The sequence below is a fragment of the Plectropomus leopardus genome, chromosome 2 (genome assembly GCF_026936395.1).
Source record: "Plectropomus leopardus strain MGB_pleo_1.0 chromosome 2, ASM2693639v1, whole genome shotgun sequence".
Taxonomy (NCBI): Eukaryota; Metazoa; Chordata; class Actinopteri; order Perciformes; family Serranidae; genus Plectropomus; species Plectropomus leopardus.
The window spans coordinates 24,060,287-24,085,878 of NC_142177.1; the positions used below are offsets into that span (position 1 = coordinate 24,060,287).

Here is a 25,592-nt window from a genome sequence, read left to right on the forward strand (position 1 = left end):
GGAAAAAAAAAATTGCCAATTAACGGAATGATGTAACTAAGAAAGAAATAAGAAATACTACATATCAGTACCTGACCTAACTAGGCTTTCTGCAGTCATGCTTATCAGAGGCTGCCGTTAACTCGAGTAATGAGTCGGGCACTTGAAACTAATCACAGGTCACAATATTAAAATCAAACTGTGCTATGCAGTGATGATGTAGGTCGCAGCATCATCACTGTTGCTGCTCTCTGTGTTAGATTGCAGCGTTAGTGTCGGGCCAAGACAAAAGAGAATTGGTAAACTTCAAACACTTTTCCGTCGCAGACTTAAAAGGATGGACTTTTGAACCAGATTTCCAGGGGATAAAAGCAGCCTGAAGCTTGTTATCCACCACTGCTTTCAAATGCCTACAAGTACTGGAAAACATTTGATCTGATATAAAGACGAGTGATATGACAAGTGATTCAGGGTCTCATTTTTTACATGAAGAATGTAATGTGAGCTATATCTCCTTTTCCATTTTCTCTTTTTTTAATCAAATGATTATTGATTATGAGGCCTTTAATATCTTCTGAAAATTATTTTGTTATTAGTTTTGTGACTATTATGACATAACTATTCATCTAGACACACACATAAATAATCAGCCTCTGTTATTTCATAGGCCGTTTCAGAAACCGCTGATTTATACAGGATTGTAAACAAGAGGTGTTTTTTTGCACAGCGCTAACTAGTGATCCCTGACAGCAGACTGTTTACTGACATGCTCAGCTAAGCTGCTGTGACCTCAGACCTTTGACAACTGCAGTGTAAGCTGGCCAGTCTCTCTCGTGCATCATGTGTCGTAACACAAATCACAACAGGGGCGAACAGTGTGTTAGGAGGACACAGGTGTGAGGGGAAAAAAACCCTTAGAAAAATAAGAATTATGGCTCTGTCTATTGCAGTGGCTCCAAGAGCCAGATGCACTGCAGCAACACTATAAGTTGAGAAAACAGAACGCAAAAATGCAGGTCGCACAGAACACAACAAAAAAGAGTTACAAAACAATCATGTTTTTTTGTGTCACCTGGAAGTTTCTGTAAAAGTGGAAATAGACTTGTTTTTGCTTAACTTTTCATTGCATAGTATAATGGTTTTAGATAGATGACACCACCTATTTAGATTGGTTCCCTATAAGCCTCACTTTCAGTATGCAGTTCTGTCTTCCACTGGGTACGATCTCCCAGGAAAACGAAGGCTTAATTTATAGCTCAAAGAAAATGCATCAACATTTGCACAACCAAAACAGGAAAAGAATATCATATTGTTTTCCTTTCAGAAGCTATCCCCAGTTACCAAAGAATATTAATTTTAGGTTCTTTGCAGTTACTATCCACAGTAAGGGGAATCGCAGGCTGTGGAACAACCAAAGTAATCACGAAAACTGCTAGTTGCTTGACTCCTAGAAAATTGTGAAGTGATGCGTTTGTCTCTGCAACAGTGGCACCAATAATAGCACCGGTTGGAAACGCTAGTGGGGGAAGTTAAAAGGTTGCCTGTTTCCTCTTAAACATTTATCTAGATCTGACATAGAGAGCTTCATTTCAGTGTGTTACATGTTCATTTTATTGTAAATGTTTTACCTATTTCAATTACTCAACATTTTAAAAGCATTCAGAAAACCAGTTAGCAAAATTATTTTATTTCCTAAATACATTGGTGATAAATGAGTATCTTCTTGATACTCAGTTTTGTTATGTATTTAGCCCTAAAAATGAGCAAATGTCTCATCATTGTTCCCAATACATGAAGAAAAGTGCTACAGATCATTAAAAATAGGTCAAAAGATTCAGGATCAATTTCTTCTCTCTATAGCTTCTTTGATGTTGTTTTTTTTAAGTAATGAATTTTCAGTTTTTTGTCCCAGTGAAGAACAAAGAATGATTTTTTTTTCCTCAATTTGCATTTGTTTAATCTAATCGTCTGTTTTCTTAAGTAATAGAGAGTTGGGCTTTCAGGGCCACCATAGCCTATTCTCTCTGATTTTACAGACTTTACATTTTGAGTTGATCTTCGGTTGGGATGTTAAACTATGACTTGTTTATTTCTTTCATCTCGTGCAATGAGTCAGTCAATCAATTAGTTGATGTATAGGAGATAAATTAGCAACACTTTTGACAGTCGATCAATTACAAATTTACCCAAAGGTTTATTGGCACCAGCATCCTGTGTGTATATTTTACTGGTTTTCTTTTTTAATTGTAAACTGAATATTTTTGGATTCTTGGATTGTTGGTTTAACAAAACAAGCATACAAGTAAGTCACATTGGACTGTACTGTAGGACTTTGCAGTGAGATTTTTTTTATTTACTGTTGTACTTTATAGACTGAGTATGATTTACTGCAAAAATGAAATGCAGCTTAATCAGTAATGACAATAATTCTTTGTTGCATTATACCACCCACTTAGTACTTGCATATAACCGCTGATCAAAGGATTTCTAAGTAAAGATAAATACCATAATGCAGTGGCTTTTATGATATTTTATATGACTCATGTCTCAATTAAATCCATCAAACAAAAAATCAGCATTTACTGCATTTAATCTACTGACATCGTATGATACTATATGGCTCTTTCTGGATTCTTTAGTCATCCAATCACAAGACTTAAGATAAATGCAACCCCTTTTTTTATCACCCCTTCATCTTTCCTTGTGACAAAATTAAGCTGCTTCCCTGAAGGCCAAATCAAGGCTTCTTCACCACCTCCAAGGCTCTTTGCATTTTTGCTTCTTCCTCCTGTGTGATCACCGTTGATTTTATGTGACATTTCCGAGCAGTTGATTACTTAAGTGGGATTTGGCACTTCATGCCTTGAGCTGGGCCGCGACAATGACAGGGTTGAGGACCAGAGCTAAAATGTATCCTTGTGTGGGCAGTATCTGTTGTGTGGCTCTGCTGACATCAGTGGGTCTCAGAAACGGTCTTTTTCTAACGGGCTGTCGCCCTAGTGTGCTGTCGTCCCAGCCATTACGGCTGTTATTATTGATATTCATCTGCATTTTCTTTCCTGTCAGCTCTTTTTGATAAGGGCAGTTTGTAGGGCAGATTTCAGGTAGCATGCAGGTCAACAAATCTCTTTTTCTCTTCTCTCTTCCACTGTCTGTGTTTGGGTGTTGCTGCACTGCCTGGCACACACTGGCACCGCCGTCTTCTCCCCGACATGCGAGTTCATGTGCCTCAGCCTGGGCGCAGTGGACTGACTCATCCTGGTCGTATAGCATCATGAAAAATACAGTGAAAGCAGTGTCATTGGTTGAACTACTTATGAATAATGTTGTGAGGAGCGTTAGTGTTTTGATATTGTGTCAGGGGTTGGAGTAGTCAGTTGCACAATGCATTGGACCGTGGAATTATCAGGATTTTGGCTTCTTTAGCTTCATAATTGAACATGTTTCTGGGTCATGTAACTGTCACACAACAACAAAGGGTCATTTATTGAACTTGAGCACTTCACCGACTGTCTGTGCTTCATTGTGTTTTCTACTTTCAGCACAGCCCTCATTTTCTTCTTTTCATGTGTATGTCTTTTGGGTGCATTAGCCTCTTTTATAAACTGCTCACTTAAGGCCATACTGTTATTGTTATTATTATTCGCTGTGGTCTTTAGTGAACTGTGCTGTGCACTATAAGCGTTAGTCTGCCATGAGCTCTCTGAGATCTCCTCCCCTCTTCCACATCAGTCAAATCTCCTGGGAGAGACCCGACTCTTAAGTTAACTCCTATTTCCATGGTAACTGAGGCAGACACAGAGAGGTCCAGGCAGCCGTGGCCCAGAGCTACTCAGCTGCAAAGGCACAAATTGTGCATCATCATCACTGCCGCTGCTGTGCGGGATAGTATGTGGGAGACCGTTGGATGTGTTTGTGGCTGCTGAGTGAGCTTGACCTGAAGTAAAAGCATCATGGGTGGAAGTGTGTAATTCAGATCATAGTCAACATAGTCGTACGAGAGAAATTTCGTCATTATATCAAAGAATGAGGTGAACACGATGAGCAGTCCATTAACTACATTAAAGAAAAATTTAAAGAGAGTTTGAATTGATATTTCAGATAATGATTGGCCGAACATGTGGAAGATATATTGATCAACTCATGGTTACAGAGGTTTGTTTATTATAGCCAAAATAAGTAGAAAGTTCATCTCAGTCCCCAGAGTGAAATAACAGCATTATTTGATTTTGATAATACCAAGTACGGCACATTTACACGTTTCATCGTATCAATGTTTTTAAAGTGCAGTGTAATTTATAAGCTAACGTAAGCTGCAGACAAAAAGACAGGTTGTTTTTCTGCAGCATTTCTCAGTGGCATTTGAGCCAACCAAATTGTGATGTTTTTCACTGACCTGTCCCTGCTTTTCCAGCAGCTTTTGTTCCATGAGACGTGGGCGCTTTAAGCCAAAACATGATCTTTTCTTGACCATCACCAAGTGATTTTTATGCCTATACCTAACCATAGCCAACCAAAGTTTCAATGTATGTGGACAAAAAAAAAAAAAGTACAAATGTATAGTATCCGTGATTTGCAAAAACATACGATACAAACATTTATTTGTGGCATTCATTTTGGTGAGTTACATAAATGTCAGATATGCTGTGAAATCATTTGATGTAGATTTATTAGTGGAAGAACAAGTTGAAACTGTTTTAGGAAAAAAAGTGCCTGTACATGGAGATATAAATACACTATATATAGTAAAAAAAAAAAGGGTCTATGGAGACTGACCTCTCAAGAAGAACGGCAGCAAGTGAGAAATCACTGTAACCCTGACCATGAACATCCCGTAACCTTAAAGAAGTCATTTTAACAGAAACTATAAGGTTTCTCTAAACCTAACCAAATCATATTTGTGCCTAAACCTAACTAAACCACAAAGTTGTCACATCATAAAACTGATTTGTTTTTCAGTTTTTGCTGTAGGGTAGGGTGGTATCTAGTTTTTCATAACTACATACCTATCAGAAATTTAACTGGAGTATATAAAAGTATTAGTATGCAGCTATTTTTGTTATTAAGCAGAGAAATTCAGCTGCATTGTTTCTGAAAGTTTCACTCTTTGACTGAACTAAGACTAAAGCGAGCTTAATCCCCCTGTTAAGTCATTAACACACTTCATTTAAACTGGACAGAAATAAAATAGAACTCACCAAAACTGACTCAGTTAGTCTTGTAAGTCATTTATGAAGGTACAAAAAAAAAATCATACCATCAGGATTTCTGAATACCATAGATACTATGATACCGCCCATGCATATTTGGAAGGCACATGAGACTTCAGATCACAAAATGCTTCTTTGTAAGTGGAAAGTATTTAGTCCATGGACCAGTGTTGTACTTTTGTCACTTGCTTTGTAAGATTTGTTACTATTACAAGGATATCAGGGAAGGTAGTGCTCCATTAACAGAACAGAGAGTTAGTAGTTGTTGAGAAATGTTCGAAAACGGAAAAGATGACACATCTTGAAGACAGCAAGGGGCGCAACTGGTAGAAATTGGAAATAGAAAATGTGTGTTTACAATCTATAATGTTCATCAGGCTCCTTCTTCTGTCATATGAGGTGTAACTGGATGTCTAAAAACCACCAATAACTGTGTGTATTTCACTTTTTTATGCCGACAGGGAAACAGCTCTGCTCACACGTCCACTATGTCCTTTGAGCACCTGTGTCTCAAGCCCACCTACCTGTTTGCTGGCCTGCTGAAGGCGTATAAGTGGCAGTCGGGCTTGATCCACTGATGCCAATCCCCTGATTGCCTGTTCAGCACCCCGCTGCTCCCCCACTCTTTCTAAACCAGTTCATAACATCTTCCAGCTCTCTCCACCTGCTCACCTACCCCCCACCCCCTCGCAGTGAATGAAAAGCCCTCCACTATACATTAAATCCTGCAATAGGATTCTGGATTACTCAACGAGGATTAGGCCTCACCAATCCAAACCGGGGCAGCGTGTTTCATTAACAACACTTAGATTGATAATGTTAAACCCCAGGGGCCCACTGAGTGACCTTTCTAATATATGTGTTGCAACTCCAGAAACACCTGTGGACCTGAGAATGAATTTAAAGTGCAGGGAGTAAAATGCTCTGATGCAATAGTGCCAAAATTACAGCATTCACATCCTAGAATTGTACTTTGGTTTAACTAATATGTTGCTGATGAATAAACATGTACATTTTGAGATACTGGAGGAAGCGAAAATAGTGAATAGTGAAAACACTATTGAAAAGAACTCAGTGTCAGAAAGCAGATTAGATACTAGATTCAGATTTATTGAAATACCAATAATAACCTCATCCCTACTCTCTGCCATCATTATCAGTTATTACTGGAGCCATAAAATCCAAATGGGGGCAGTGGAGTGGAGCTGAGCTGGGATGAACAAATGGCAGCAAGTTATAGCCCGAGGAGCTGTCAATCAAGACACACAACAGGGACAAAATATAGCCATCTTCAGATACCCTAAATGGAACAGCAGTTTCTAAAATTGCCACCAAGACACATCAGAAGAAGTAAAATTAGCTTTTGAGAATTGATTTATCTTAGTTTTTTTGGAGAAAAATTGCCAGTTTTTATATTGACTTCAGCATATCAGCATAGTCAGACTTTTTTGGAACCAGCATCTAGTGGCCATTAAAGGAACTGCTTATAAAGACTTTTCTAGTCATTTAGCTTGCACATTTATTGTGAGACCAAGGGATTTTCTTTGACTTTCAAAAGTGAAGCCAATTGGAGGTGTCTTAATCCCGTATTCTTTCTAATGTTCAACAAGATAAGACAATACAGAAGCCTATGAGAAAACTATCCTACTTCTCACTTGATTTATTACCTCAGTAAACCTTTTACTAATTAGTTTATGGTCTAAAAAATAGTTTCAAGTCTTCTTAAATTTAGCATGATGTTAATTTTGTGAATTATTGTTTCATTAACAATAGAATAGATGATAGGGCTGAGTATTGCTTAAAAAATTGATGATACCAGTTCCAGTACCCTTAAAGTGATACTACTACTGAGTCCCTCACTTGATACCTATCATGTGAACATGGTGGCGTGTTGCACAGCCATACTTTAGAACATTTGGTGGCATATTGGCTTTTTGAACAGCCAACTCTGTCACACTGTTTCTGATTTCAACACATTACAGACTGTTTTTTAGTTAGATGACTGAAATAAGGTCTATGGTTAACACAAGCTTAAGAGACTTTAATGTTTTGTTGTATAACATAAAATATGTCAATAGATATCCCACTGGTGAACTTTAAAGCTTTTTTGTGTCTTAAAAGAGGTGGTTGCTAAATGAGACTTAAAGAACATCATCATGCAAAACTGCATTGAACACGGCTTTACAGCATCATTGTGGCGGTGAAGCGGCTGTAGTGTAGTTGGTCTATAGCCTCACGTCAGCTTTTTACTTCTGGTGATTGCATTTAGGCTTCAAAAATCCTGAAAGTGGCGTTCATTTGTGAAGATTATCTTTCTGAACAGAATGTGTAAGTATCATAAACGTTTGTTTACCACAGAGCTTATTTTCTGCAATAATCCAAAATTCAAAAGAAAAATCCTGTAGGCTTTTTGATGAGGGAACCAGGGCGAAACTAACTTCCTGGTCAGCCTACTGAAAAATGAGATCCCTGGGGCACTCTTATAAGTACTGTACCAAGCCTCAAGAGATGATAAATCTGGATTTGCTAATGAGCGTGGCTACTTTGAGATTAGCAAGTCGCAAACACAGCAGTGTCCTCGTGTTCTCAATGAGATTCAGCCTCTCGCCAATATAGTCACTTCTCCAAAAATCAAAGACTGCGACTACCAAAATGCCACAGTCAAAAGTCCACAAAGCAGTGGCTGACATTTCTGTGGCTACGCCCATTATTCTCATACAGAATACAGATGGCACTCACAATGTACAGATAAAGGGAAGTATCAAAACTGATGCAGCAGACCCTCATATCAACTTTTTTATTGCACACGTTTTCCTTTCTGGAGGCTACATTACCCACAATGCAAGAATGTGGGTGCGTTTTTTCATTTTCAAACTTGTAGTCTCCAGCCCCCACTAATGATGCTTTAAATGATACACAAGCCAGTTTATCAGGTTTCACACAGCTCTCTCTGGAGCTACAGGAGGCTTTATAGTACTCTTTTGTACATGCAGTAGCACTACCGAAGACCAAAGCCACGTGTGACCCAGGTGCTCAGTTTAGGTTTGAACTTTGTGGTTAATTTCTCATTGAAAACAACTTCCCTTTGTCTCTCAGCTGCCCACCCCCCACCCGACTTTTTATTCCTCCCCCTCTTTCACTATAATGGATGAAAGCCTGCTATCTTAATGCCTTGCAGTAAGCATACTGGAGCTAATTGGATGGAGCCCTGCTGCATAATCCAAGTATTACTGACACAAACAATACTGATCCATGTCTCCAAACATTATAGCACTCTTTCTTTTTTCACTTCTGTAGATCATAAACATGTACAGACTTGAAGATTACTTTTGAAATCTATTTAGATTTACAATTTTGGCAGAGAGTTTACTGCTCATGTCAATAATCATGTGTATGATATAAAATAAAACCTGCAAGAATGAGTTGAATCTCAGTTAGAGGAGCTAATGGGATATTTTATGGCAGCTTGGCCTCAGGTTTGGAAGACTGCTAGAGTATTAATGAATGTGTTTGGTAAAATGAATGTTTTTTAAATGAGGTTTTGCATCTGTCCATCTGCTCTCTACCTGATGTGATGTGACTCTGCGGTGATCTGACTGATATTGAAACCAGGATTGCCTCCTGGTCTTTGCAATTAAGATCAGCTATGATAAATGCTCAGTAAATGCTGATCCTACAGTTAAATATAAAGTTTTATATATAATTTTAGCCACACTGGCGCCGTGGCTTTTGGGATGGTGTTGGTCACTTCATTGTTCCAGACTGAAATATCTCAACAACTATTGGGTATTGGAGACATTCACTTTTATGACACTTTATCTTACAAACAACATGATGCAGTGGCGCTGAGAGGAAGAGAGATGTTACACTGTAAGGCTCTGAGACAACATAATATTCTTTTTTCTGCTTAGAAATGGTGAATTTTCAGTGCACAGCAACTTTATAAGGTTCAGTCTCTGGCTTTTGCTTGATTTCTAGTGTTAGCAAAATATTTTGTTGCATAATTAAGACACATCATTAGCAACGTTAGTTTGTTTACAGTATTAAGGAAGTGCGCTATCACGCTGAGCTTCCCGCTGAGCCGTTCAAACATTAAACTTTTTATGGAAAAAAAACCCCATAATCGTTGAATGTTCATATTGAACAGCCAAACCTGTTTCAACTTGCGAAATTCTGAGTCGGGTACAACCCTAGAGTTTGATGATCCCATTAATGTTTTATCGAGTCTGTTTTAATGGCTTCTTTTATCTGCTGGTTTAGGTCCCTTTCCCCAAAAAACAGGAATAGGCTGAAAGGCAAAGTGAGACTGTGCAGTGAGGAACTTTCCCACTTGTATAAAGCCAGAGCTCTAAAGAAAGCCCATTCAGTCCGTGCTGACCGCAGTCACCCCCTGTTCAGTGAGTACGAGTTGCTCCCATCTGGTTGTAAATACACGCTGCCTGCAGAACAAATAGATTTAGAAATGACTTTCTCCCTGCCACTGTTATACTTACGCTGTATATTATAGGGCTGTACCCGACTCAGAATTATGTCACTCGAATCAGATATGGCAGTTCAATATAAATATTTGACAATTTGTTTTGTTTTAAAGTTTGAACAGGGCTCAGCAGGACATCCAATGTGACAGCGGCATTCTCGCCGTATAGTAAACAAACTAACGGCACTAGCCATGGGTCATAAATGTGCAACAACATATTTTTTCATCCTCGGATGTCAAACAATAGCCAGAGACTGCAGCGTATTAAGTTGCTATGAGCTGTAAACTCACCACTTCCAAGCAAACGAGTAATCTCTCTGTCTCTCTATCCCTCTGTATGTCTGCAGCTCTGAATCAGTGAGTCTTGTGACAGTCAAGAGCACTCACTCCGCAGCAAAACTTCTGGAGCCCAAAATGCCTTCAGGAGTACACAGCACGTCACACTGACTAGCAAAAAAACAAAGTAGACAGAAACCAAATAAAACCCTTCAAAATGATCTTGGTTAGTCTTTCCATTCTTCCAGCTATCACCAGTTCTAGTTTGGTCAGAAATAAAACTTTAATTCACAGAGTTAGATGTGAAAATGTGCCGCTCTGCACGCTGTTCTTCCCTTCTGTCTATCTCTGAAGTTGTTGGCCGGCTCTTTTCTAGTCCTGTAACGCTATCCCCACCACTTGCCATCACCATTTTTCTCAGCACAGCTACCAGTTTCAGCAGTAGAGACTGACCTCTGGTTGCTTGATGTGCACTACGCACAATACATCCTCAATACAACCTCTCCATATGAGTTTAACATAAAGATGAGCATCTGTTTTTTCGAAGGTATTGAAAATAATACTTTTAGGATTTCTAAATACCACAGTATACTGTAATACCTTGATACTGCCTAACTGGCATGCTAACTCTCTAAATTATAACCAGTACACTTGCTATACATCAGTATGAAAGCACTGCATGTTAACTTGCTGATGTTAGTGTTTAGCTCAAAGCACTGTTGTGCAGAAGTACAACCTCAAAAGGCTGTAGACTGTCTTGTAAACAATCACATTGCCTCTCTTTAGTAAGAAAATAGAGAATACGCTTATTCTGTTGTTTATCAAAATGGATTTTTATGAATGATTTTAGTGCAATCTTTTGCCTATTTAGTTTGAATATGTATTAACAGCTCTGCCTCAAAGCTCAAAAGGAAACCAGACAGTGTTGACAGTGTCATATGGAAATAAACTGAGAAAAGGCTCCATTATTTGAAATGGAGTTTATGGACTTAATCTGACAAAGTGTTTGTTTTTTTATGGGCTTTATTTCTTCATATTTATTCATAGTGTCAGCTAAAATTAGTGATGATGACGCCTGGGATTTTTCAGTGTCTCCCCAATGTCATCGGGACACCTGAAGGATTGGTCTGTTAATTACATTATTAAGAGTGCTTCGGCTCTGTCCGGCTTCGAGACCGACTTCCAATCATCTTTTAAATCGAAACCAGAGATCACCAGGGTATGTTATGTTTATTCTGTTTCAGTGTTAATTTGCTCACGGTGACCCCGAGAACACCTGCTGCATCCCAATCCAGAGTTTGTTGTGAATTCCCGTAGCCCTCCCTGCTGTGCCGTCTAACTACATCTGTTAAAGCAGTGTAACATACAATTAAAGTCCCTTAATAGCCCATCATGTGGAGGATAATTATAACACACAGCAGAATGCTAATTATATCAGCGATCTTCTCTCCTAACGTCCTACTAAAACCAATGTCATTTAGCTGCTACTTATGGACGTGCCAAGTGGCCTACTTTCTGCACCGCCGACAGGAAGGCAGAGAGGGCTACCTTGCCTGAAGAGCGTTCGCAACATAATTATGTTATTTTTTTGCAAACTGCTGCAGTGTTTGATATGTTTAGGGCCATTTGACTGTTCTAAGATTAAAGTATCTAATTTGTGGGAACTGATGCGCACTGATGAGTCTGTGTGTGCCACATCAGCCTTTTTTCCATTTGCTGTAAATTACTGAAGAAGGAATGAAATGGGGTCGTGGCAAACCCTAATGATGACAGAAATGAATACTAGCAATATTTCGATCAATTACCCCAATATTGCAGGCGGGAATGAGAGATATTCAAAGAAAAGATTGGCTTCTTCATCATTCCATGTATCGTTCATGCTGAAAAAGAGACCAATTTTAATGGCGTAATCATGCTGTAAATCACTGGATCTGGAAAAAGAGAAATATAATTAACTTACTATAAGCACTGTATATAAGATTTATTAATTTTAAGCTGACAAATAATTTTCTGTTATTTTTTCTGTTCTGTTATTTTCATTATTTTCAGATCTAATACAGAACTTGCAGTATAATCATCTTTTTTTCTGACTTGGAAGTCTTATGACACAAAATGTTTGAACAAAATATCCTGCTGAGTGTTCACAAAACTCATCAAATTAGGTTCCCAAACACAGTCAGCATCCTAGAATCCTTCTCTGCATGTATTGGGATTAGATTGGAAATGCTGTCTCCTATCTTGACCGTTGCATGTCTTTTTTTAAAAAAATATATATACAAAGGTTTACTTCAATAATAATAAAGATAATAGCTGTGATGAAGGTTAATATGCACTTCAGTTCTTGCACACTAACACTATAAAGTCCAACTAGAATAGCTTAGATATACTAAAATCTACGCAAAAAAATTATTTTGTTTGTTTTCCTGCAGTGCCCTTATGTTTGTGTTTTCTTGGGGCATACATTTTCAGTGTCAACCGGCTGTGTGCATGAAAACATACACACACAATAGCGCCTAATCATTGCTAATGTTAGCAAGCTAGGTTAACTAGCTCCCAGCCTCCCATTGGAACACAAACTTGAAGCCTCTTTCTGCACAAAACACAAAATACCATCTGTGTCCGTCCAAGCAGCACTCAGACCAAGTTTGAAGTAACTACCCATCTGTGATGCAAAGGCACCAGAAAACCTTGAAAATGAATGTGTCAAGTTTGTAAAAGACACACTTTATTTTGAAATACATACCTACAGACTTTGTTACATGCTTAATTTATCACGTCAATCTGTTTTTACCAGCAACAATTTTATTGCCTTATTGTTGGTAATATTTAGTTTAGTAACGTGCTTTGTTTTGGCAGTGTCACTGGTTGTGAAGCAATAATAGGCACTTTTTTTGGTTTCAGTCCTATTTATTCACTAAATTTTAAGTAATTGGCTTTATTCTTGCATAATGTTTTATTTCATTGTGTTCTGAGCCCACGTGTTTTCATTTTGTGAAATAAAATTAAATAGTGGTATCTTCCATGTGTACTTTGGACCAATGGCTAAGAGGAAATCTGGACCCTGTGGCTGGACCAGTTGGGAACCACTGCAACAGTGTTTGTGGTTTTAGCGAAAAAGCATGTGCTAAAGAAATACTGAGCATATAACTGGATAAATGCAATTTGGATTATACTTCATAACTTGTCTTTAAATTCATTAGTACAGTTTTGCTGTTGTTGACCATGGTCCCCCTTTATTTCAATTCATCAAGAATGTTATTTGTTTTTGAACTTTGTTCATTGTGGAGGTATGGGAGATAAAGTTTTCTTCATGAATTGAAGGTAACATGGGGTGTGTTACTGACATACAAATGATCATTTTATGAGTGAGGTATTCCTTTAAAATGAAGAAACTTCATAACAAAACTTTTAATTTAACAAGCCCACTGTGAGCGGCCTAGGGTGTTTTTCTCTTGTCTCTGTGTTTTATTTATCATGCCTTAAAATGTTTTAGTGCACATAGGACAGTGAAATGTCAGTGCATTAGAATCTGACCTCTTGCCAGCATATCGCTGTTTCAGAGGGATTATAAACCACAGTGACATTTTAGGTATATTACATAAACCATGCTCTTATTCTCAGGTATTAGCCGGCCTGTGAGATTTAAGGAATTGTGTGGCAGCTATTATTGCTGCACAACAAATATTTGCCTCTTCAATACAGCAAAGAGAGATACTCTGGAAAGAAAATCAATTGCCCATTTGGACTCTTCTGCGTCTGAACTCACACAGCCCCATCTCATATCACAATCTTTACTTGATCCTCACTTCACTGGCCGTTCCCCCTTATCGGTGATCACAGTGATCGCTGGCTGTGAGATATGAGCCTGCAGGGGGATTGGTATGAGTCAGCATCCTGAGCTAGACCCTGACAATAAGAACATCCATGCTATTAACTGTACTGTACACCCACTTACAGATGAGTTCTTCTTTTAGTGACAAGAAAGGCATGCAGGTATTATGTATTGTTTTAAAACTCTCAAATGTGTGCATGCAATAAGCTGTAATGTGCCGCTCCCTCGTCAATTATCGGCCAGGGATTTCCTGAACAGGAATAAAGTAAATAAGTAGGCTCATGAAAATAAATCTTAAAATGAACTCTAAAACATCCTAATCTTCGTAGCTGCAAAGATAGAAGGTCATAAGAGACTCAATATCACAATGTGAGCTGATACCATCTGTAGGAACTCCTCATAAGTTGTGTGATGGATGATAGCACAAACCGCGTTATTTTAAAATGATAATTATCTAAAATTTGATCTCAAAGTATTTGGATCATTGTTCAAACTTGCTGTGGAAAAGACAGCTTTGTTGAGATAATCTGAATAATACGACCCTTTACCGCCAACATAAAATGCAACATTACAGCCACATAAATAGGTTTTGTACTGCATATTAAATAACATCTTATACTGATCCATAATCACAGCTGATGCAGTCTACAGCTCTCACATTAATTTGTATGCATAGGATGCTCTTTAGATACAGTGGGGATTATTTGTCGGAAGCATTACGCAAACTTTCTTTCCAGTTAGGACAGCAGGATCTTAATTGAAAGGCAATAACTGTGTAACAACAGGACGCTGATTGATGGAAATTATGGTACTTTCTTTTTGCAAAGAATGTTAAAGGTACACTATGCAGGATTGTCGCTTACTGTTTGTAAACAGCAAGTGTAAAAGTAAAAACCTTACAATATTTGCAGTTTTTTGGGTTGTTTTTTTTTTTTTTTTGGCGCTGTGTCTCTTGGTTGACTGCTGTCTGTGGTCTAGCACCTGCCGTTTTTACAACGCCCAACCTCACCTGAGCCCTGTGGGGCTACACACCTTTAAACGTCCTGAACACAGAGAATAAGAAAATCCAGGCAGAGGGCAGAGCTGCTGCAGAAAAATATACCACCACACTTATGTAGTGGGTCATAAGTGATGATTGAGGGGAATTACTTCTGTATGAGTCTATATGTTGGTTTTAGAAAAATCCTGATTAGTATATCTTTAAGAATTGTGTACGTAATAACATTTAGTGAGAATTTAAGTAACTAAGATGAGATTTAGTGAGAAACATCTGATCACGGAGCCTGAAATTTAGTTTTGTGCATCACTGGCGGGTGGGAGGTAAAGATTACACTTGAAAAATGACAGCACAATCTGCACCTTACAGTTGCAACAATGAAGTGTTCTGAATTACGAACAGCTCTGTTTCACTCCCCTGACTAGTCTTTCCTCCATAACAAAGCCACCCAAGGTTCAAGGGTAGTTAGTGGCGTCTGCTGTACTGCACCAGACAAACAGAAAACAAACAAACAAAAAGATTCTTAGAAACAGATTTGAAACGATTACAACTGGTGACCATAAGGTTCAGTAATATTGAGGATACGATTGAAAAAATGATAAAATGGAAATTAAGAGTGAGGAAGAATAACTACTTGTGGAACAAGTGGCTCCTCTCACTTTGCAGCTCCTTTGAAAATTGAATCACACAGAGCATCCTGCAAAACTGCAGGATGAAAAAAACTGCAGGATAAAAAAAATAAATCACCATAGACCCCATGTTAAAATGCCCAGTTTTACAGCTGAAAATATGCATTTTTATAGCCTGGTACAAAAAAACAGTTTTAGTCTTGAGAGGTGATTTCAACATTTATGACAACTGCACGGGATGATTTTTTTTTTTTACATTACCTGACTTTTACCTTTAGTTACCTTTTTACATTTTATCAAGGCCCAAAGTTATAAATATTCCAGTCCGATCTACCCCTTGGTCCTCCATAGCTCCAGCTTCTCATCTAAATGTAGTCACTTCTGGCTCCCAAAAGCCAATATTGCGACTGAAATGTTGAATTAAAGGCTTCAAAATGACAGTCCACAAACCAGTGGGTGATATCAGAGTAGCTACATCCATTATTTATACAGTCTATGGGTTACGCATCAGTGTGGACTAAAAAATGACGTTACATCCAGACTGATCTGCTGGTCTCTATTTAGAAAGCTACATTCATTATTTGTTCAGTCTGTGATCCTAATCTGAGGGCAGTTACACGCAGGCTCTTCAATAGAAACTGCATTTTTTACAGCTGTGTACATGTACATTATGGCAATATTTTGGACTAAAACTAAGGAATGGCAGGCCACAAAGAGCTACTTAAATTATCAGAGACACTGATTTATTCAATTTTTAGATGTAATAATATGGATCTTTGCTGACATCACTAACTAAACTATGAAAGATCTCCTAAAAACCCAACTTTAGCTTTGTTTTAAGGAGGCTAAAGTAGAAAGTATCTGCAGTTTTAATAAAAGCAGACAGGAGACTATAGAAACGCTACAGTACGTTTGTATTCATGATATTCATGAAAGCGGCTCCACTTCGGAGCACACTTAACGGTTTGTGAATAACGTTGCATGACTTCTTATCAGTAATCAGGGTTTAGTAAACTTCTGACCTAAATAAATCCTGTATAGTCATAAAGTCAATTCACTTTGGGATTTGTTTCCATCAACACACACACACACACACACACACACACACACACACACACACACACACACACACACACACAGTATTGTGGAGTGCACAGTAAGATAACAGGAAGGAAGGGCGGGTTTCTCTTCCTGCGCTGTTGTTTGTTGATGTATCTTTTATCTTTTGGGAAGCATCTCGACCAGCGCCATCTCCTCCCTCGATGGGAATTTATGGGACCTGCCCAGGAAGACATGCATGAGATTTCTGCAGCGTTGTTATACTGGCTTTTAGTGGTGGCAGATAATCACCATGGTTACCCTTCGATGTAATGGATTGCTTTTTTTTTTTTTAAAGATTTCTGTATTTGTGTTTTCTCAGTCTCATTGGGTGGTGGCACAGACAGATAGGAATCACATTCATGGTTTGTGTCGCCACTTTCCTCTTTTTTTCTGCATTTCTTTCAATGTATCTGTCTGTTGAATAACATTTTATCCCTGGCTCTTGCCTGTCAGAGTTTGTATGATATATTCTCTATGATCTCGTTTCCTTTTATCATAAAACTCATATGCCATGGCTGAGATGAAAGTGAAGAAGTCACTCATTTTCAAGTGCCATTGGTCATTAGGTCTGAGTCGACACGCTGCTAATGAGACTTGCAGGAAGAATAACAACACAATCTCTTTTTGAAAAAGGAGGTTGACTTGAAATCGCATTTGCAAATACTGCTGCCGAGATGGCTGTTTGTGACCATTTTACAAAAGTTCTCCATTGTTTAGTCATTCAGCAGGAAATAATCAACAAACTGATTCACTGTTCAATTTATTCATCAACCAAAAATGCCAAAATGTATCTCGCTCGAGCTTCTCAGTGGTTATGATTTGCTGATTTTATCATTTGTTTTTTAGTGGCAAGGCTCAAGAGATTAAAGTGTAAGTTTGTCTGAAATATATCAACTACTAAACGAGGGATTTGTGTTGTCACTTGTCCAGTATTTTAAAAAACTAGAGATACTGACTAGCAAATTCCTAATACAGTAAACTAACATGGTGAATATGGTAAACACTTTACCTGCTTATACTCTACAGATTCAGAGCGCAACAGATTTATCAGTCAGCTGATTTTACTGGCTGATAATGGCCTCTCAGAGATATATAGGTATTGGTGTATATGTTGTCTGATATGTGCCAATATAAGAAGTTTTTATTTTAACAGAACATAATCCAGAAAAAGATGTTTGAAGTGATTTTTAGAACATAATTCCCCAATAAATTTACTGTTCAAGTGCACTGATGTCATTTTTGTCTACAGCGCTCCCCATTGTTGTTGTTACTCCTAATTGGTTCCAGTGCACAGCTTGATAACAGTGGTCCCACTGTATTGGTCATTTGATCACCTTTTTAAAATTTTAACAACAACTGCTTTTTAATGTCATCATGCCAGATCAGTGGTGGAGTGAGCAAATTCGAGTGTCTGGACCCAGGCAAGACTTCTGTCAGATTAAGACACATTTTGAAATAAAACGTTAATGGGGAAACTTCGAGCTCACCAGGTTATGTGCCCCATATGTCTGAGGCTTCTGCAGCGGCCCAGGATCGAATCCGGCCTGTGGCCCTTTGCTGCATGTCATTACCCCCTCTCTCTTCAACCTTTCCTGTCTCTCTTGAACTGTCCTATAAAGTAAAAGGGAAAATGCCCCCAAAAAATAAATACATAAAAAAATAAAGCTTTGATATAACAGGATAAGACCCCAATCAGAGAGTGCGCGTTTTAGCAGCCTGGGGCGGCTTTTTTTCATGTTTTTTAATGAGAGTGAAAATGTTTTGCTTGCTGCTGTTGTATTGCAGAGCACTTTGTGTTTTTCCGCTCTATGCACCTCGAGATTTTGCAGGAGCACCCTGAACGTTGTGAGTTGAAAAAAACTTCACCTCAGAGTGGAAAAGCCCCCTACGTCATCAGTGATTTTTTCCCCTTATTGTCTACTCAGTGGCAATTGCAACAAGTAATGTCCATGGTTAGCTGACTTCCATCATTGCTCTAGGCGAGCTGTAAGTCATATCTGAACAAACTGCAGCCTCAACCACTTTCTAATGATTTACCAACCATAATTTGGCTGTAAGAATAACAGTAGATTTTCAAACTGTCCCTGACTCATCCTAAAATTCGCCTTGAACTGACCACCATCCAGGTGAAGCTCCTGGAGCAGCTGCTCCCTGTGATTTCTCCTCCTACTGAGAGTCTCATTTACCCACATGGATCTCAGTTTCCCTGTGACCAACATACTGTTTGGGTAGAACTTCTCATCCTTAATCAGAGCCAGAGCATATATTTACATATTTACTGAAATTTACTGTGTCATGTAAAGTGTGCAGAAATGTCAATGGTTAGATCTTCTCAGTAAATGTAGTTTATGTTTGTGCCGGCTCACTCTTTTTCCATTTTAAAACCATAAGAAACAATAAAGGATATTTGACATCTTTCAGCTGAGAGAAATTGATTTTGATTTGCCTCAGTATTGATGCAATTTGTTTGTGCCACTGTGTGCATCACTGTATGACATGATGAAGGAGGCCATCAGCTCACACTGTCATATACACACGTTCTACCTACAGTCACATTCACGCACCTCCATAAAGTAACTGCAGCATAATATAAAAGGTAGAGTATTTGAATTTCATGAGCACTTTATTGAACATTGTTTACACAAATTGGTTCAGACAGACCAAAGATTGGAAACAAAAAAACACATTTTCCACCGAGACGTGAAAAATCAAACGACAAAACAGAACATAAAATATGCATAAAAGAAACAAAACAGAGCAACAGAAATATTCATAGATGTTAAACGAGTCATTTCTCTGTCTTTCTTTTCAAGCTCTTTAAATGTCTCTCTGCCTCGCTCTTTCCTTCACATCACTCTCATCTTCAGATACATCACAACTCAGATCCATTTCATCTCAACTAATGCATCAGCGCCCACTTCTCTCTCACAGAGAAAGCAATTCAGCACCGATGGATATATTTTGGTGCAAGCCTGCCTGAAACCCAATCACAAATCAATATGATTTGGTGATGGTGAGCGTGTCAGTGCTGCCTGCATGTGCATCTGTTAATCTCACTCTGGATTCCAGTACACATTTATATTTATTTTAAATGCAGATTTTCCTGCATGAAGATCAGGCAGAGCTATCTGACTCCTGCCTCTGACAAACACCATTAGACACAACTGTCACCTTCTGATTACTTCTCCAGACTTCAACAATGTGAAAACAGATTGTGTTTAAATGTCGCTAAACGGATACAAACACACGTGGGGCTCCCACGTAGAAAAAAAATCTTGACATATGCACACATACCTGCCTAGCCTGCAGCAGAGCTTTGTGTACAGTATGTACCACCAGTCAGTATTTAATGGAGATTAATAGGTTGGTGTTCGCTCACGGGGAGTGAACAGTGACAAAGAGTGCTGCTGTTGACGATTTTTTTATTTTCATGATTGTTTTCAGTCATGCTGAAATAAAGAGTTTTGTTTGAGCTTAATGCAACAAAAATTAGATTTCTGTTATCTGATCAAAGCTGTTAGGAATTTTATTTTATCATTTTATTTTTTTCACTGTAATATTTTCCATGCCAGGATTTCAGATTATTTTAACATTTTCGGGTTAGTTTTGTATCAAAAACATGTTGGATGGATTGGACTTGGAGTTTATCCATATGCCCAAAATCTTTTTGGCACTTAGGACAACAATACTGCTGTACTGTAGCAGCACCACAACCACCTGAGTTTTTATTGTCTTCAAGCTGTTGCGTTACTTTGCCTTTTTAACATGTTCTTTCTTGTCTTGAAAGCTACTTAGCCAGCTCTTGCTAACTATTCTACCTGATGTTAGAAAAGATAAATAAGTTGTTTAATTCATGTGTTTCACTCTTGTTCTTGTAGATTTGAAGTGGCTATAAAAAGACACCACCCTCAAACTCTATTTTGGACGTATAATTGATGTGTTTGAGGATGAGCTTTTCCCTAGTATAACTCTGCTGATAGTAATGGTTGGATGCATCATGCAGCGTTTAGGGATGGGAATCAAGCGCTGGTTGTCTCTGAGCATTCAATTCGTTCATTTTATCCTTGACGGCACTTTTTTCTGACAGTTGCACATTGCAAAACAATGACATCATGCAAGTGTGTTTATGCTGCTGAAAACTTGCCACAGCAAAGACTCATGGCAGTGAGGAAAATGATCCAAAGCTTGGCTTCATTTCATGTTGAAAGATTGCAACAGTGTTGATTGTAATAGCTGTAAAATCATCATTTCAAGTAAGAGTGGAAAGATGAATTGGCCAACATGCTGATTTCTGCAGATATGACAAACAAATATTTCTATATATTTCATTTTTTAAAGTGAACATGTTCAAAACATCAACCCAAAGATAAAGTATTTTTCTTATTTTGCTCCATTACTACATTGTATTTTATGTCTATATCTGCTGGTGGGCCATTATGATAAGAGTATGCATAATATGACGTTAATTTTCCTTACAGAAGAGACTTGTTAATCACTAAAATTAGGTGTACAAAAAAAGTGGATATATTGATATCAGTTATCAGCCAGATGAGTTGTTATTGGCATATCGGATATCTGTAAAAAATCCGATATCGTTCATCTCTAGCTGAGACATTTTTTTCTGTGCTACATGACCTTGAATTCCAGGAATGCCATGTGCAGTATAATGAGTGGTGTAACAAACTACTTTCTACAGATAGTAAATCAGTAAGTAATGCATTCCTATTTTAAAAAGTAAAGATTAATGTTTAATCCATTACTTTTTTGAGCAAGACCCCAACAATGCTGTCAGCGAAGTCTTATTCCTGTAGTCCTTCCTGTAAGTGCTTGACATTGAATATCATTAGCATGTGTATGCACAGTACAGGACCATGATCCTGTGTCTGTCTGCAGCTGCAGTGTCGGTTGTCAGGCATGTGACTGATGGCATCATGATTGTAATAAATCTTCCTGTGGATGTTAAGGTACTAGACAACGCTACATAAACACTTCATGTTGCCACGTTTATTTATTTTTATATTATGTATGTTATCATCAATGTGTAAAACTGAGCTTTAAATCTTCAGTACAGAGACTGAAAACATTAGTTATAAAAGAGGTTGTAAAATATTTGGTTTATTTAATGAGGTGTTGAAGCAGAAGTCTTTGTTCCAGCTCCTCTTATAGAAGGCACTGAAGTATCCCTTTACAATTCAGTGAATCCTCACTGGCTGCTGTGTTGCTCGACTGTAGCCGAACTCTGACATCTCAAAGAAAAGGTGGATGTATACCTAGAAAGAATCAATAAAAAATCCTTTCATGACCTCCTGAAAGCTTCTCTTTGCAACTTTGCAGTTGGCACAGTCAGACTGTGACTCATTGGTGCAGCAATTCATTTGCTATAGCAAATGAAGAATTCAGAGAGAAAAGGAAAAGTGCAAATAATTTAGGTTAAATCTGTTGTTGTAGGTGCAACAGTGATTTGTATAAATAAAATGCAAATTATGTTTACAATGTCAACAGTGGTGTCAGGAAGTGTAGAGCATTGCAACCTTCAATTCATTTACATCCGAATGTATCCGATGTTTCCTCCATTTCAGGGTTCTTTTGAGTCACTAATGGAACAAAAAGCTAAGGATTCCTATAAAACAGACGTGGCTTTGACTTTAAAATAAACTTTGAATTTAAATTTCATTATATGCAATACGTTTTTTTAATAGTTATTTAATTATCCACCTGTAGTGTAACACAATAAAAAGTAACAACGGAATTAGTATTTGTAGTCTACTATGTGGTATCGGGAAGGCCAACTTCTTTTATATGTTGGTTTTGTTTTGAGACAGTTATAGCCAACTGCAGTGCTGTCTTGATGTCCTGAGCCTTGTTTTGTGCTGATATGTGGGCATAGTTAATTTTCTTTAAGTTATTTTCTCTCTCAAAAAATAAAAGAAACAACAACAGACAAACACAAACAAAAAAAAAAACAGTGAAGTCTCCATGAAGGTTATGACACATGCCAAAAACGAGCCGACAAGATACAGCTGCAAAACTTGGTTTTCTTCAGAGTACCTCTTGTAGACTACTCAAACAACAAGAAACTGTCATGGCTGCTAGTGATGGAGCCAGAAAATTAATACACACTGGGAGCCAATTTGCGTTTCCTAGGGCAGCAATGGCATGACCCGCCCCACTAACACTCTGATTGGCTATTATTTATTGTCTTTGTTAGTTGGGTTGGTTGGGTTTAGACAAGAAGAGTGACATTTGTTGTGGTTAGGGTAGGAAATGCCAGGGTAAGTGGCAAAGTAGGGTGGGCCGTGCCTTCACCATCCAAGGAAATGCAAATTCACGTATGGGAAAGCACTTGTGGTTGAAGCTGGCCTTGTCAAGTGATACGGGGTTACATAATTCCCACGTATTGAAACTGCTGCACTGTTTTATGAAAGGGTCAATAAAATTCAATAAAATTCATACTGTCAGTTTTATTACTTTATGTTTAAATGTCAATTTGATGGTAATCCGCATGAGAAATAAAAAAAAGTAAACATTTGGCTATAATAATCATCCCTTCATGGTGATCACTCTAAAAAGTTTCCACTGTACATATAATAGAGAAATAAATTAGTATACCACAGGCAATTCTTGAGAGCCACAAAGTGACTTTCCTTCGGCCTCCTCTGGGTACAGGGAAATAAAAGTAATGCAATCAGTTACTTCAGGGAAACCTTGTGCTTGTTGCATCCTAAATAGTTTTATTTAATTGCTGTTTTCAAGCCAGTTTATTTCCAATTATAATCTCCTTAGGCAGCTAAACATGACATTAGAAAGTCCCCTGAAGATTTTAAAAAATAGAGAAAGACCTCAGTATGTAATTACAAGAGAATCACAGAAGATGCAGCTTATGTCAGCTGCAAACATGATGTTGGTTCAGTGGCTCCTCTGAGATGTGTTGTTTACAGTCGAGGTTGTGCAACACAAAGCTCCAAATACACAGTGCAAATCAAAGATGGATGTGCTACATTACAGACAGACTGAGGCTACCCTGTATAACTTTGGGTCCAATTCTGTCATGACTCACTGTAATATTTCACTTTACAGGAGTGCATGAACACCAGGCCTCTGCAGAACGCTGATTTTTTCTGAGGCGTCCTTGGTTCTGCTGATGTTAGAGACGTGTGTGCTGCTGTGTGCATGGTTGTGATAACTCTGAAAATGTTCTGGCAGAGACAAATATCACAGTTGAATGTTGACAGTGATCAGAAGCCTAATTGAGGTCTGATAGCTGCAGGATTCAGGAAGTGGGATAATGGAGTTTGGCTGGTGACGGCTGCACTTCCATCAATCTACTTTGCTGTCGAAAAAAAGTACTCCGTCTGCCTCATTTTGTGAATTGCACAATGTGTTTCCATAATGACCAGCTTTCATTATCGTCAAACAGCACTAACATCTAACTCTCACTCCGAGGAAACTTCTGCTGCACAGCTATTGTGCATAAATACTGACCTGTCTGACGCTTAATTTTCATTCAAAAACATCTTGTTGTCATGAACTGCCTCTGTAGCAAACCTCCGTTACTTGTCTTTATTAGCTGCCTCATAAAAATGCAGTTCATTGTATGGACACTCCTCATGGAGCTCACACTGTTCTTAACCTGAGAAAGATACCTGCCAAAAGATGTCAGTAGGTGCAGCACCTCCCAAAGTATCTCCTTTTCATCTGCCGCCAAGTTTCTCATACAAAAGATGCCTTGATGCATTTTAAAAATGGCGCATTCAGTTTTATTTGTATGTGCTGCATGTATAGAAAACAAAGGCCTATAACTGGATAAAACAGGATTAAGAGTGTGTAATGTAATCCTGTATATGAGTGTGCATGGACTAGCACAGCTTGGATTTTATACAGGGGGCCTATAAGGGCTCAGCTTGATTTAGGTACCAAAATCTCTTAATACCAGGGCTTGAGATACTTTTTTGTGTTTCTTTTAAAATTACATTCACGCATTTTATGCCTTTGTGCTGGTGAGAGCCATGGCCGGAGGCATCATGTTTACGGGTTGTCTGTACATCTGTCTGTAAGTGCGTCCATCCATTTTGTCCATCCCATTCTCGTGAACGCAATATCTCAAAGACTCCTGTAGGGAATTTCTCCAAATTTGACACAATGAAAATAATCGTAAGTTTCAGCCCTGCCCACCACTTCGGAAACCAAACCAATGCTCTTGATGCCGGACTATTGTACTGTATTTTATTTGATGTTTTTCCAGCCGCTACTGTGTGTATGTGCATCTTTGTGTGTGTTATTGTGCGTGTGCACAGGCTTTCGGCTTTGTGTTCTGGGGAGCATACATGTGCTGAATCAGCTTCATGTGTGTGTCACTGTATTTCTGGCAGTCAGAGGGACAGATGTGATAATTATCATCCTAAATCTCTTTCATCTCTCTTGTATCGTCATAACCTGATTTATCCACTCGCTGTTTTGTTTTTTTTTTGTCTCTGTAAAATAAAGGCAGATGGCAGCGCTGCCAAAAACAGAGGATAATAGTGACATGGAACGGAGCCCTCTGCCGCCACTTCCTGCTCAGGCCAGCAGGTTGAGCGGTGTTAGCAGTCAGGCGGCGGTCCAGTGTGGACACTGTGATTGCTGATATTTTGTGAATTAGGGTCTGGGCACAGGGTTTATCAGTTGGGACTGTGAGGCAGACAAACAGTGTAATCCCAAGCATCATTACATCATCCTCCATCATCCAGCCTTCACTCGCCCTCACCCGTCATTCGTCCATATTTCCAAGGTCAGTTGGGTAACATCCTGGCAGGACTGATAATTTGAGAGATTGAAGTTCCTGCAGGAATGCATCCTGATGATGCGGTGAGATTAATGGATTGCAGATTGATTGGTGATGTCACTGGGTAACAAAAGGTTAAGTAAAGGTGCTCCCGCAGGCTGTGTGAGCAATCAGGAGGGATCTCACTGTGCTTTTATTCTGCATCCATTGTTTTTCTTTTTTTCAACAGCCAGAACATTGTATTCTTTCTAAAATACTGATTATAATTGAACAGCCACATCACAATGCAACACTTGTGCCTCTTAACTCAAAACTTGTGCCAGAAAACTG

The 25,592-nt window shown here is 38.5% G+C and overlaps 1 protein-coding gene across 2 annotated transcripts in view; it reads left to right on the top strand.

Moving 5' to 3' along the window:
- Positions 1–25,592, top strand: part of ppp1r16b (protein phosphatase 1, regulatory subunit 16B) — a 122,501-nt gene that overhangs the window by 51,337 nt on the left and 45,572 nt on the right. The gene's annotated exons all lie outside the window — the stretch shown is intronic.